The following is a 15,474-nucleotide window of genomic DNA, read 5'->3' on the forward strand; positions in this document are numbered from 1 at the left end:
ATCAAGCCTTGGTGAGTCTGTGGAGAAACAGGGATTCTCTTATACCTCTGATGGAAAAGTAAACGAAGCTATCACTTTGAGGAGGAATTTACCAATATCTTATAAATGTAGAATATGTTTACCCCATGACAGGTCAATTCCATGGCTAGGTTATGAAAATAAACTATTCTTTTCTCCTTCTGGGCATACAGAAGGATGATACTCCTCAGTCCCCTTGTCTTTGGGTGAGGCTAGTTCCGGTCGATGCTTCAGACAGTGAAATGACAGATGTCATGTATTGGTGGATATATAGTTGCCAGTGTAAACCCCTCCAGCTCCTACTTGCCTTGCCAAAATGATCTTGGAAGCATACACTAATGTGTGAGGAACAAAAGATCAAGGCAGCCTGGGGAATGCTGAGGCAAACACGTGGAAGAGAGCTGCCCTAGATAATCACCTGAATCCTTAACAGATTTCATATGAGCAAGAAACAAACTTCTTTTGTATTAAGCCACTGAGATTTGGAGGTAGCTTCTTATGGCAGCACAAATAGCTTACCCTAACTAATACATAAATATATACACCAGACAAAAATTCTCACACATATACACAGGAGTCATGTTCTCAGATAAATCCTTTGCAATAGTACAAAATTGATACATATCTCAATATTTACAAGTAGTGAGGATTGAGCAGTTTGGGTATATTTCTACAATGATATACTAATTGAAAACATAAAAGAACTTAATTTATATGTGTATGGATTAATCCTAAAAACATGAGAGAAACAAGTTGCTAAATGATCTGTATGATATGATAATGCTAGAATATAAACACAATTAGGGCAGGAAATTCAGCACCTATCTTATTCCCGTCACTTAGAATATCTTGGCAGGTGATAGTAATGGCTCAATAAATATTTGTTAAATGAATAAATGATTATTATTTTGGAAAGTTTAGAAATATATTACATACTGCATATTGTCTATAGATTCACACATGTAGTACACAGTTAAAAACATGTACTGAAAACATCATTTGTTAATTTATTTTCAGCTTAATAAAGTAACTATAAGATTAACTTAATTGCCTTGTAACCCCCAAATTAATCCTTCCCACTATTAGGACATTTTAATTTGACACGTACTGTTGACGTTAGGCAAGCCACGTTAATTCTTCGGTGCCACAATCTCCTCACTAGTATAATGAGGATTAAAACAGTACGTACTTTATAATATTCTTGTGATGATGAAATTAGATAATACATATAAAGTGCGCAGAATGGGGTGTAGCATAAAGTAAGCAAAAACTACTAGCTGCTGTTATTGTGACTGCCATTATTCCTTAACTGGCCTTTAAAGAATTAAACAAGTCTATTTTCTAATTTCTTCACATATGAGTCATGATGTACATACCTAAAGGAATTAATAAAATTTCCTTTTATATTTGCCAGCCTCTTGAAAATATAATAGGCTTGTAAGTAAACCATTTTAATATCTAAACATTGATAATAACAAGTAGTCTGATAGTATGCCTAAACCTGAGAAACTGAGATACAAAGGGAAAAGAAATTCGGTTAAGAAAAGAAGTTTTGAGGTATCGGCTTCCTTTTCTCCTTAGTTTCTCAAATTGTTCTATTTCACACTACAAAGCTGGGTTAAAAAGATGATTGTGTGTGTGTGTGTGTGTGTGTGTGTGTGTGAGAGAGAGAGAGAGAGAGAGAGAGAAAGAGGAAGGAGGGAGGGAGGGAGGGAGGGAGGGAGGGAGGGAGGGAGGGATACCAAGTAGAATATTGCCATTAGCCAGCTGAAATTTAGAGGTTAAAATGAATTGGCTATGTGTAAAAGTTCAAAATTAAAAGCTGTTTTCTCTACTGATGAGAATGAACTTTAGTTTGGGATTGCACTGTTAGAGTGACCCCTTAACAAATCAATGACCCTCAGTGGCAGTCTTACCAAACTTCCTGATCACTGAAATAAAATCTCTTTCATTAACCCTTCACAGCTATCTTTCTTTTCTGTTTCTCATTGAGAACAACTTATAATTCTAATATGCAGGTAAATTAAATAGGCCAGATTTAATCGTTTGTAATCTGTAATAATATGATTGAATGTTAATCCCTAAATTGCTTTGTTTTACCTTAAGTCATGTAAAAAAGTTGCCATCAATAGTAGACATCTGTTTACCATATATTTAACTTTCCTTTACAGTGTTCATTTTGGAAGCATGCATTAGTGAAGAAGTAATAGTGGATATCCAAAACAAGTATCAGCTTACAATGTCCTACTTTAAATGGCTGTGGTAGTTTTACTGTTTCATGTGGAACAACTTTTTTGACTACCCTGTTTGTGCCTGTAAGTAGAATAGGAGATAGAAATTATTAAAAAAAAAAACCTAAGACTCCCCAAAAACAGGTGAAGAAGTTTACCTCATAGTTTACCTTATAGTTCAGTGTGAAAACTAGTAACATAAACATTCTATGTCTATTGTACCATTTGTATTCTTTGAATACATCTGTTTTTTATGGTAATACTAATAATTAGTATGTTTGTTGAAAATAAAGCAGATAAATATTAGGAATTTTCATTTCATAAAGTAAACAATGCTTTGCCACTAAACTTTATCCTTGGAGAGTTTTATATCTTGTAGGTTTTGATAGAAATAAAAGCTCATTAACAGAATATTTTTTACCCAAACCATTACAACTTCATCATTTTGAATCACAGCTCATTAAAACAATTATAATCAAATGTTTCGTTTTCTTTTTGCCTTGTGAGAAACAGCTAAAAAGGTTATGTTTGTTTTACTTTATCTAAATCTCTGGGGCGATATAAACAGGCTACATAGATTCGTGTGCTGTTTTTCACTTATGTTTCAATGTGTCTCTGATGCTAGTTTGAGTTATTTCATATTTATTTTAAAATTATTTTGGCAGAACTTCAGAACTTGGCATTATGAGCATAGTTAAGTTAACAAGACATTTAATACCATCCTCTCAAAGTTCAAATATTGGCAGGTGATTGCTTAACGGAATTAATTCAGTTACATTCCCTTGCAGGTGTATTCTATTTTGAATCTCTCCAAATTTGAAAGAGGATAAATTCTCAATGGTAGTTTTAAGTCTTCTTTTATACTCTGAAATCCAATATAACACACCATGTTAACTGAGCAACCCTGGACAAAAAGAAAAAAGCCACCACCCTGGCTACAGGTAACTCAACTAATCCAGAATTGAATGGAGACACACATATTCTAAGAGCTACAGGGATCTAATTGGTATAGCCCTGGTGTCTCCTTGTATTCTCTCGTTGTGTTTACTTATTCATTTTAAATACATATAAATTAAGTATGAGTCTATACTTAAGATTTCATTCAGACTGACTTACCCCAGGTCTCTGAATTGGTACCTGATAAGAGGCCTGCAGCTAGAAAGACATTTTCAGCAAAAGTTGGACATCTGACTGCAACTTCTAATACTGATGCTATTCCATTGTAACATGCCATATTTATAGGATCACCTTGACGTTTTTAACCATTCTAACAATACGTATAGTGTTTCAATGAACAATTAATAACGAGTGCACAATTAGACTTAAGACGACAAAATAAATATTTTGCATCACAACCTAGATAGTGTAGGCAGATCTTTTGTATTTTGATATTAAATGTTTATCATTTAACAAATATTTATAATTATTCTATGTAGAGTACTGTTCGAAGTGCTATGGAGAAGTATAACAAAACAAAGTCATCTTCATGGAGCTAATGTTCACAAACCATAAACATATCAAAATTCTTTAAGAACACAGCATGTATAATTTTACCTCTTTTTCATCAGTAGTTACAGATATGATACTCATTTTATACATCCAAAAAAAAATTAGGAAAAGTAAAATTTTCCTATCATGTAGGCCAAAAGATACTTTCTGACTTTTTTTTAAGTGTGTTCAATCCAATTGAATGATTGTGTAGGCAAAGCCAAAGCATATAGAGCAGATTAAGTGAATAAGATCAAAATTCCAGTAAGTGTTATTTACTGGATCCACCTTCCATTTTAAGTTGCAAATCATTAAAAAAAAAAAAAAATCAAAGGAAGGTTATACTCTACCATGATGTTTAAGGACTTGAAGTGAATTGACTTGCGTGAATAAAATGGATTTCTTTCTAATGCACTTATGTTTTAAATGGTCAATAAAACCTAAATGATTTTCTGTGATAAAACCTCAAACACTTGACATCATTTAAAAGATGCAAAGGAAATCCACCTTCCTCCAAGGAATCCTAGCAATGTATTTGCAATGGAGCATAAAATGGTTCCATGAATTTCTTTCAAAGGTTGACAGAATCCAAATGGACAATGTAAGCTAGTTGAGTTTACTTAACATATAATAGATAAATTGATCTATGGCATGTCAACATATGAAGCTCAAGTCATTCAGGTAACCAATAAGTCCAAAGACCCTTCACAAAGACTCTTATTCATCTTGGTTTTAAATATAGCAGATTTATCACTGCATCAGTCTTTTCTAAAATCAGGACCACATGTAACTGGACTTTCATTATTGGACCAATATCTATTAATTGTTTAAAAAATGATTAATCCACGTTCACTTTGATGATATAGATAAATGTCCATTGCAAAGTTTACCTAAATTTTGATGGATATTTAGATAGGTTGATTTTAATGTGAGAACTGGAAGAAATAGCTTCATTATATATTTTTAAATTGAGGCCCAGAGGGCAAATGACTTGCCAAAGATCAAGTTACAAGTTATAAAGATGGTACCTGAACTCATGTCTTCTGATTTCTAGTTACGGTTTTTTCCCATCAAACCATATGTTCTAGTTAGCATGGTGTGTAATAAATGACCCCAAATCTTAGTGACTTCACTTCACACCTACTAAGATGGTTATAATCAAAAAGACATACAATAACAAGTGTTGGCAAGGATGTGGGAAAATTGGAACCCTCATATATCACTGATAAAAACGTAAAATGGTGCAGTAACTTTGGAAAATAGTTTGGCAATACCTCAAAACATTGAACTTACAGTTCCCATATGACCCAATAATTTGACATCTAAGAGCTAAAAATGGAAACAACTCAAATGTCTATCAACTGATATAAGAATAAGTAAAATGTGGTATATCCACACCATGGAATATTATTCATCCATAAATACAAGTGAAATACTGATATCTGATACAACAGGAATAAACCTTGAAAACATTATGTTAAGTGAAAGAAGTCATCCACTAGAGGCTACATATCATATGATTCCATCCAGATAAAATGTCCAAAATAGGCAAATCCATAGAAATAAAAAATTGATTAGTGGTTGCTAGAGGATAGGAGGATGAGGGAACGGGGAATGACAGCTAACAGATAGAGGGTTTCTTTTTCTGGTGACGAAAATGTTCTGGAATTAGATAGCAGTGATGGTTACACAAACCTGTGAATATACTCAAACCCACTGAATGGTACACTTTAAAATGGCAAATTTATGGTCTGTGAATTAATTTCAAATAATAATGAATACACTCAAAATATATCAATAAAAATTAATTTTAAAAACGTGACTTAAAACTACAGTAACATTTACTTTCCTCATAAATCTGCATTCTTGTCAGCACTTTGTGTGAAATCAAGGTTGGCTAGTGCTGTTCAAAGGCTGAGATTTGGAATTATCTGGAATCTCACTCACTCATTTATCTGGTGCCTAGGCTGAGACTTGAAGAGTTAGGGCTGGGACAGTTGGAGAGACTCTGTCTCTATGGAAGCTTCAAGGCAGCCATGCTTCCTGCATGGCAACTCTGGCTTTCTTTGTCATATACCCCAAGACAGAGAAACAGACAGAAGCCATATGGCCTTCTGTGACTTGGCCTCCAAAGTTACACTGCATTACTTTCACCACATTCTCTCGGTAGAGGCAGTTGTTAAACAGTTTGGCCCAATTTCAGGGAGAGGGAACACAGAACCCACATCTCAGTGGAAGAGCATCAATGTTACATTGTAAGAAAAGCATGTGGTCTGAGATATACACTGGTGCAACTATCTCTGGAAAATGAAATCTATCACATTATACTTACTAGTCATTATAGGAAATCCAAATTTACTGTATTAATACATTTTCATCTTCTGGGGAGGGCATATGACAATAGAGAAGTAACTAAGGCATCAATTGAGCAGAAAAGATGAAATGAAATATTGGCTACTTCGAACCAACGTTTTGGTGATGCCAACAAATACTTCCTGCTTCCCTCTTTGAACATTTCACCCTGCACTTACACCCTACACCACTCACTTTTTTTAGTATCAAAAATTCCTTGACAAGGAAACACGTAGGTAGTAAACCCTGGGCTCACTTTCATTTTGCCTCTTTAAGTCGCTATGTTTTAATGTGTTAGGTTTCGAGCAGTTTTCTTTTATAAACTATGGAAATATGAAATAATCTTCGGCAAGGTGGAAAGGATATAAAAAATATGGATCATGAGGGAAATCTTAGAACTCCCCATTCTCCCCTAAAAAAGAACAGAATCAATAAACAGAAACTCATCTCTACTTATTAGCCTAAATTCTGCTGCCCTGAACATGTGCTTCACCCATATACATAATGATAATTTAAAAGCAATGGGAGAGTGAAGACAGATGATAGACAAGTGATGCTATAATTCTAAGTTTTTGCTTCTTTGTTATTTTTTTCTCTGAATTTGAGTAATTTAATTTTCAAAAAAACCCAAAGGCATATTTAAACAAGAGTCATTTTTTCTAAAATAAGTACTATTGAGCCCTATGCATTAGTTAGGCTACGAAAGACTATGCTATGATAGCAATCTCAAAATCATGGTGGCTTAATACAACAGAAGTTTATTTTTCTGTCATGCTAAGCCAGCTACAAACCCAAGAGACTCTTGATGAAGCTATTCTCCAATCAGAGACCTGGAAATATAGGCTGATTTAATTTTGTGGTTTACCATTTAAGTCCTTCAGGATCCCAGGGATTACCTCCACAATCCCTCAGGCAGAAGAAAGTCTGGAGAATCCAGTAGGAGCTTTCACTGCCTCAGACTAGGAGTATCACACATGACTTTTGCTCACATTGCATTAGTTAGAATTAGAAACTAGTCCCTTTAATCTGCAAGATAACTGAAAAGTATAGCCTTTTCTTTGGAGGAAAAGGAAAATAAGATATGGTTAAATCATGGTGATGTCCTTTACAATTTATTTTAGTTCCTATTCCAACTAGAAAAGGACACACAATAAGTTCATGGATGTTTTTTCAGATACCCACACTGGAAAATCTAATGGTCTGAACCTTTCTAAGAGCCATCCTCCCTACATTGAGTGCTGTAGACATCTCCTTTATGCATACCAAAAAAGCAAATGGTGAGAGGGTTGTTAGATGTCTTCCATCAGCACAAAACATGTTAGTGATTTTTAATGGCTCTAGGCTTTCTGCATAAAAATACTTTAAAAATAGCAGTTTCTTGGAAGGAGCTAGGGCATTTACCTTAAAGGTGAATTTTCACAGCAAGCACACTATTTGCCAAAGTGTATGCTGATGGAGATTAGTGGGATGCTAGACTGCTGTGGCTGATTGCAATATGGGTGAGGTCTTGACATCTTTTATTCTAACCTTTCAGTTTAATTTATATTAATCTGTGACTATTAATTTTTATTAACCTTTAACATTTTCAACTAAATATATTTGTCTCATTTGTTAATCTTAGATATTACACAGATTACTAAATATGACCTATGTCAAAAGCAATTCCAACTTGCTTTCCATGGTCCTGTCTGCTTAACTTTATCCATTCTGCCTTCCGCAGAATCTGTATTACAATACATTTTAATGATTGATATTCCATGAACCAGCTGCTATATTATGTTGTAAATTGCAAACTACTTAGTTATGCGAGCATAGTTCAAATGCTCCCAATGTGGCTCTCTGTAAAATATCAGTAGAGGTGATAATTCCAATTCTGAAAATATTTTAGAATTATAAAGTCCACTGAATGGCATTAGAAATCACTTGTCTCCATTCAGCAATAGCTACTAAAATTTACTAAGCACCTACTTATAAGCCAGGCACTACTCTAAATACCTACTAAGTACCTACTAATACATACCTCAGAGTTACTAATCTGTACAACTCTGAGACAGGTACTAGGATTTTCCAGTTTTTTGGCCTAAAACTACCTTTAGGTAATGGTTAAGTCAAGAGTTCAAATCCAGACACTTTATTCCAGAGACTCTTACCTACTACCCTATATTCAGTTTAGATAAAGTGGAAGTTTGGGCTTTTTCAAGATGGTGGAGGAGAAGGAGGAGGTGGAGTTTCTCTTCACAAATGCATCAAGAATACATCTACAGATGGAACAATTCTCACAGAGCACCGGCTGAACATAGCAGAAGACCTTGGACACCAGAAAGGACAGGAAAGATCCCCACATAACCATGTCAGATGAAAGAAAGAAGGGAAAAGAGGAGGAGAGGAAGCAGCACAGTACCTGTGCCCCTGGTGGGGGGCTGAAAAGGAGGAAAGGTTCCCACATCCGGGGAAGGCCGCTCACCGATGGGGAAATCACTTGGGACAGAAGGGGAGCATCTGAGGCTGTCAGAGGAGACTGAAACGTCTGGTCTGTGGCAGACAGGACAGAGTGTGACCTACACAGACTGTCCATGCCACAGCCCTGTGTGCCCCAGACTGGGACGTGTGTCTGCCAGTGTGCACAAGGGCTGGGAGCTCGAACATGGGTATTGGAGAGCAAACCTGAGGAAAAGACTGCTGTTGGCTGCAAAGAGACAGTCTGAGGGGACAGGAGGGAGGTAATCCACAACCAGGAATGCTTATGGAGGAAACCCGGACTGCCACAGAAGGCACCACTGTTGAGTGACATACAGGGGGTGGAGCCGCTATTGAAGGCTCTCTTTCCCCATGCACAAGCACCTGCCCCCCAGGCACTAGGAAAGGGCTCCGCCAAGGCTGGCACACACATGCCTGCTGCCAGGCACTAGGAAAAGTCCCTACCGGGGCTGGCCTTCTCCTCCAGGGCTGGCCCTTGCATGCCTGCTGCCATGTGCTAGGTAAGGCTCCCACTAGAGCCTGATCTCTCACACCTGGGGCCGCCAGCTTCTCCGCACACCTACTTACTGGTGGGACCGTATCTCTCGTGGGCGCCAACCTCCCCCTCCATGCACCTGTTGCCACTGGGGCTCCCACAACCCCGGCAGCCATGCCACCTCCATGCCCACCTCCTCACCGGGGCAGACCCAAGTGCTCCAGGGCAGCCTTGGGAGCAGGCCCCTGTGGGTGGCCCAGATGCAGAGGTGGGGCTAAAACCACAGGGGCGGGGTGACTAAGGAAGAGGAATGAAAATATTCCTGGGCAGCTGAACAAGCCACAGATTAAATCCCCGCGATCAGCTTTGTAAACCCTGTGTATATGGAATATCTGAATGGACGAGTGTTCCCAAAATTGAGACTGGTCTATAGGGACAAGTACACGAGTTAGGCCAGGTCAGAGTCTGAGTGCCCCCACAGTGCCCACAGTGGGTCCAGAGACCTGCCTAGAGTTACTGGAGGGTCTCCTGGGGAGGTGGAGCTTGGCTGTGACTCAAAGTGGGGGCAAGGACACTGACAGCTGAGACCCCAGAAAAACAGTATTACTCTTATTTTTCTATGCTTTGTTCTGTTGTTTCTTTTATTTTTTCAATTTTAATGGGTTTTTTTTCTATTTTTACTTTCCTCTTTCAGTGTTTTGTGTTTTTTCCTTGTTTTGTTATGTTTTGTTTTTAATCTTTTTTTGATTGTTTTTGTGTTTGTTTTATGTGTTCTTTGCTTTTTCTTTAGTTTGCATTCCACTTTTGCTTTGTTTCTCGATTTTGTTAGTTTTGTTTTTAATTGTTTGATTTTGTTTTTGAGTTCTTTTATTTGTCTGGTTGTTCTCTTGTTTTTGTTTTCTTTGTTTTTGTATGTGTGTGTGTTTTTTTGTTAGTTTTTGTTTGTTTGCTTTTGCTTTTGCCATTTATCTTGGGTTTTGTCTGTTTCTTTTCTTTTTGCTTTTTTTAAAACTGTTTTGTTACTGTTTGTTTTTGTCTTTGCTCTTTGTCTTGGGTTCTGTTAGTCTGTTTGTTTCCTTCCCCCACCCCTTATTATTTTTTTTTCCACACCATGCGGCTTGTGGGGTCTTGGTTCCCCAGTCGGGGGTCAGGCCTGAGCCTCTGGGGTAGGAGCACCGAGTCCAGGATGCTGGACCTCCAGAGAATTCCCAGTCCCAGGGAATATTAATTGGGGAGGACTCTCGCGGAAGTCTCCATCTCGACTCCAAGACCCAGCCCCACCCAACTGCCTGCAGGCTCTGCTGCTGGATGCCTCACACCAAACAACAAGCAAGACAGGTACACAAACCCATCCATCAGCAAACAGGCTGCCTAAAGTCATACTAAGCTTACAGACACCCCAAAACACATCACCTGACACAGCCCTGCCCATTAGAAGGACAAGATCCAGCTCCACCCACCGGAACACAGGCACCAGTCCCTCCCACCAAGAAGCCTACACAAGCCACCGGACCAACCTCGCCCACTGGGAGCAGACACCAGAAGCAAGAGGAACTATGATCCTGCAGCCTGCAGAAAGGAGACCTCAAACACAGTAAGAAAGACAAAATGATAAGACAGAGAAATATGTTGCAGATGAATGAGCAAGGTAAAAACCCACAAGACCAAATAAATGAAGAGGAAGTAGGCAATCTACCTGAAAAAGAATTCAGAATAATGACAGTAAAGATGATCCAAAATCTCAGAAATAGAATGAAGAAAATACAAGAAATGTTTAACAGGACCTAGAAGAACTAAAGAACAAACAGTGATGAACAACAAAGTAACTGAAATGAAAAATACACTAGAAGGAATCTACAGCAGAAAAACTGAGGCAGAAGAACAGATAAGTGAGCTAGAAGACAGAATGGTGGAAATAACTGCTGCAGAGCAGAATAAAGACAAAAGAATGAAAAGAAACAAGGACAGTCTCAGAGACCTCTAGGACAACATTAAAGGCAGCAACATTAGAATTATAGGGGTCTCAGAAAAAGAAGGGAAAGAAAAAGGGTCTGAAAAAATACCTGAAGAGATCAGAGGTGAAAATTTCCCTAACATGGGAAAGGAAATAGCCACCCAAGCCCAGGAAGCACAAAAGGTCCCATACAGGATAAACCCAAGAAGTGGAAGTTTTCAACCACAGGAAAGACTTGGCAGTGTTGTACACGGTTTGATATACCATATAAGGCCTAAAGTTTGATTCATTTCCTTCTTTCCTCCTCTCTCAACCCCATCTATCCCAGCTTAATGAATTCTAGAACAATATACTTTTCTACTTCCATCCATCACATCTTATTGGAGTCTTTAGAGTTGAAGAAACAGCAAAAGGAACAGCCATTTACCTAACACACTCCTCTATGCTATCATGTGCTTCCAGACCCTTATCTCAAACCCCAGTTACTACTACTCTGGAAATGACTCACCAGCAGGGATACAATATATTTTACTTGTGAAAATTTGCGAATGAATCAATAACTTATGGTTCCCCATCACAAACATGACATGCACATGAAGACAGATCAGTGCAGAGATGCTGACACCAGCTGTGTTGGGGCATGCAGAGGGAAAGCATGACTCACCTGAAAGTCACCTGAAAAGAATTGGGAAAAAGGACCTTCAATAAGCACTTCCAATATTCCTCATGTTTGTAATATTTCAAGAAATCTTAGGAAGTCAATATCAAAGATAGATATTTAAATTCCTTCAAATGTCCTTCAAGATTTGGCTCCCTTAAATCCAAAAGAGTTATCATTGGTCACTCAAATATTTAGGGTGAAAGTGCATTGAAAAGGAGAGACAAGAGAGCCTAAATGTAGGAGGAATGTAAATATAATACTCAGATTTTCTTTGTAAATTGAAAGTACAAAAACACTGTGCTTTATGGAACTCCTTATTAATCCAATACAGCCAAGTCCAAGCCTGCAAAGTTTTGATATCTGATACTATAGACATCCTTATGGTCCTGACTTGTTTATTCCAACCCTCTTGTTTCGTTTATACTTTTCCCCAAAGCCTCCCTGTTTTCCTTCCTTCATATGTCCAAACTGTATCTCTCATTCAAGATCAGTTTTTCTCACCACCTCCTTTATGGAATTGTCTCAAAATCTTTTTTTTTTTTTTGTGGTACGCGGGCCTCTCACTGTTGTGGCCTCTCCCGTTGGGAAGCACAGGCTCCGGACGCGGAGGCTCAGCAGCTATGGCTCACAGGCCTAGCCGCTCCACGGCATGTGGGATCTTCCCGGACCGGGGCACGAACCCGTGTCCCCTGCATCGGCAGGCGGACTCTCAACCACTGCACCACCAGGGAAGCCCCTCAAAATCTTTGACCTCACACTAGTTTCCTCTTTTTCGTTAGAAATTCTTGGGCCTCTTATCACCTCTACTTATAAAAATAGGTATTAAAATTACTTGCTGTGACAAAATCATTAATTCTTTTGTATTAGAACATTTCAGTTTTTCTGATATCCTTCAAAGGATACAATACTGTGTTTTCCATTAAGTAAGACCTCAATACATTTATTTTGAATTTAACTGAACTGTTGTTCTTTTGCTAATCTTCTACATTTAGGAGTACTAGAAGGTAGCTGTTGCAATTTTTATGATCATTTTGTTTTAGAAAAATCTCATGTCATGTACTTGAGTTACTTGAGTTACTCTGAGAAATGCTGACAATAAAGCGATACATTTTATTTACCAACCTATGTTCTCCAATGGGAAGGCAAGTCTTCAACTGAAGGTAAATTGACTTATATGTTACATTTTAATTTCAAAAAGAAAATCATTGTCCATTTATACTTCTGAAAATCTGGACTCCTTAAAAAGCAACCTGGGATATCTTCCAGGAAAAATCACTTCAGAAGGCACTACTTTAGAGAGCTTACTCTGACTCTGGGATATTTTAAATACCCAAATTTAAGAAAGAGTTACAAACAATTAGTTATCATAAAACTCTTCTCACCAATTCTAGCTCTCTAGATTATTGTTAGTGGAACTAATAAAAGCTTTTATTGAAAATAAGAACAAATTTCTGACAGATTCAGTCTGCAGCGCTCTGAGCCACTGGACATTGAATTCATTCCAAAAATGAATTAGTTTATCTAACAATGTCAAGCTGCCAATCAAGTTATCATTTATCTATCTAGCATTGTCAAGTTTGATAAAAAAAACAACTGCTAAGAGAAGAATTAGTAAGAACCATGGGGGCAACTACTAAAATGGCCTTTTGAAAATGGAGTCCTTAAGAAATGCTCTATTGGGCTCTTCAGATGTCTGTCTTTATTTCCTTTCATGAAACTAAAATTTAAAAATCTTTCTCTTGAATCTCAAGTTATGAGCTCAGGATTTCTTGGGCTCAAGTCTTGGTCTTTTCTTATGAAAGTTCTTTTGGGAGAAATGTGGCAATTGTGGCAACCCCATACCCATCATTATAGCTTATAATGAAGTGGAATCTAGTACTATCCTTACATGAAACTGCTCTGCTCTTTGCCGAAAATTCATATCACATTTCGTCTTCCAGTTATGATTTTAATTAAAACCAGTCATATCCTTTTGTGTCTACTCAAGTTCTACTGTTTTTTGAAACAACATAACCAATTTTGGCTCTTTTAAAAAATATATGCATATATACCTCTCTGAATTTTTAATGGAGGGTATGAGGGCCATCATTATTGAGATTTAACTGAACAAACCATTTTCATGGGAGAATAGACCTCAAAAGTATGCATAAAATTAAGAGGAATGTATGGCTTCTATTAGTTTTATGTTATAGCTAATTAGTGCCAGCATGAGCTATTAACAAAAGGTAACAGTATCCTGACTATAATATGTATTTCTCATGATAAGCTGATGCTAATATTAACCACTGGTCCTCTGTCACTTCTGGAAATGTGTTTGCTCCAAAACTGAAAGGAATTATTAGAGTTTTAAAAACCAAGAAAGCAAACACACAAATAAAAATGGCCAAGTGTTCCTCCATCTTTCCCTATAATACTAGAATAGATCATATTTTCGCCTTTTATCTAAAAACTTTAATAATGCATTGTATGACCAACCTTAAAAAAAAATAGGTGAACTCTTTTCTTTGACTTCAGCTGCATTTATAAATGAGTAATACATCACCCAAATACATTTTAGAAATTAGACTTTGTATTCCATTATGCATTTAGACATTTATAGCTGGATGATAAACCTGTCTGCACCTCTGGGGGTTGGACTTATAAATCAGTGCTGCCTGTAAAAATATTACACTCCTATTTGAAATTATTGTGGTTCTATATCTTGTTCTTCTGGCTCCTTCAAAGAAATATGAATTCCCATGAAGGGAAAAGATACAGATATTTAAGGCAAAATGTATTATTTGCTTTTACAGGATACTGAGTTCCATGGGTTTCCTTCTAGAATTCTACATTATTCACTAAATTCCCCACTAATAAAAGACTCAGAATAGTTTCTCCCACAGGTGAAACTCTCATTGACATGAGCCCTACAACTTCCTTAATTACTTGGAGACATGTAGTGAAATAACCTATTCATCTACTGTTATGTAACTATAAATTTGCTCAGGAAAAGGTTAACTCATCAGGCTTGGGCTACTCTGTATATCCCAAAGAAAGGCCTGTCTTCAAGATTGGCCTTTGACTTGGCTCCTGGGAAATGACCTCTGAGCCCTGGGAAGAATCTGTCTGATAAGAATGTTTTTGTATGCCTAAAGCCTTGTGCCACTTGTGCCACTCTGTATCAGCCTGACCTGTGGCCAGGGATGGGGCGGGTAGGGGTCTGAGTAGATGATATCAGTCATGGGGATAAAATGACATACCCCAATAAAAACTGGTCACCAAGGCTAGGATGAGCTTCCCTGGTTGGCAACAGTTCACACATCATTTCAGTAGAATTAAGCACCTCCCCATGCAACTCCACTGAGAGGGAACACCTGGAAGCTTGCCAGGGTTTTTCCCTAACTTTGCCGCCCCAAGCATTTTACATTTCGCTGATTTTAATCTGTATCCTTTCACTGTAATAAACTATAACCGTGAATATAACAGCTTTTCTGAGTCCTGTGAGTCCTTCAATCCCCAAGCCTTAGGGTGGTCTTGGGAACCCTAAACACAAAACCTACTGCCAGTTTTTAAAATAAATAAATGTATTGTTTCTAGTAAGGTCCCCATCAATCTGCATTGGGATTCCCCTGGGTTATGGCTTGCTGCATGGACACACCCCTCCTCTCTGCCATATTCCACACTTGTGGTATGGCTGAATTTTTGAACTTGCTGGTGTAAGGGTTGGTCTGTCATCAAAAACAATGGGAATAAATTTATGTCTTCAGAAAGTGATACAGAAATAATTACAAATAATATAAATTTTACAGAGAATAGGATTTGGAAACTTTCAGACATA

Source organism: Monodon monoceros, unplaced genomic scaffold (genome assembly GCF_005190385.1).
Source record: "Monodon monoceros isolate NGI ecotype Baffin Bay Population unplaced genomic scaffold, NGI_Narwhal_1 Super_Scaffold_12, whole genome shotgun sequence".
Classification (NCBI taxonomy): Eukaryota; Metazoa; Chordata; class Mammalia; order Artiodactyla; family Monodontidae; genus Monodon; species Monodon monoceros.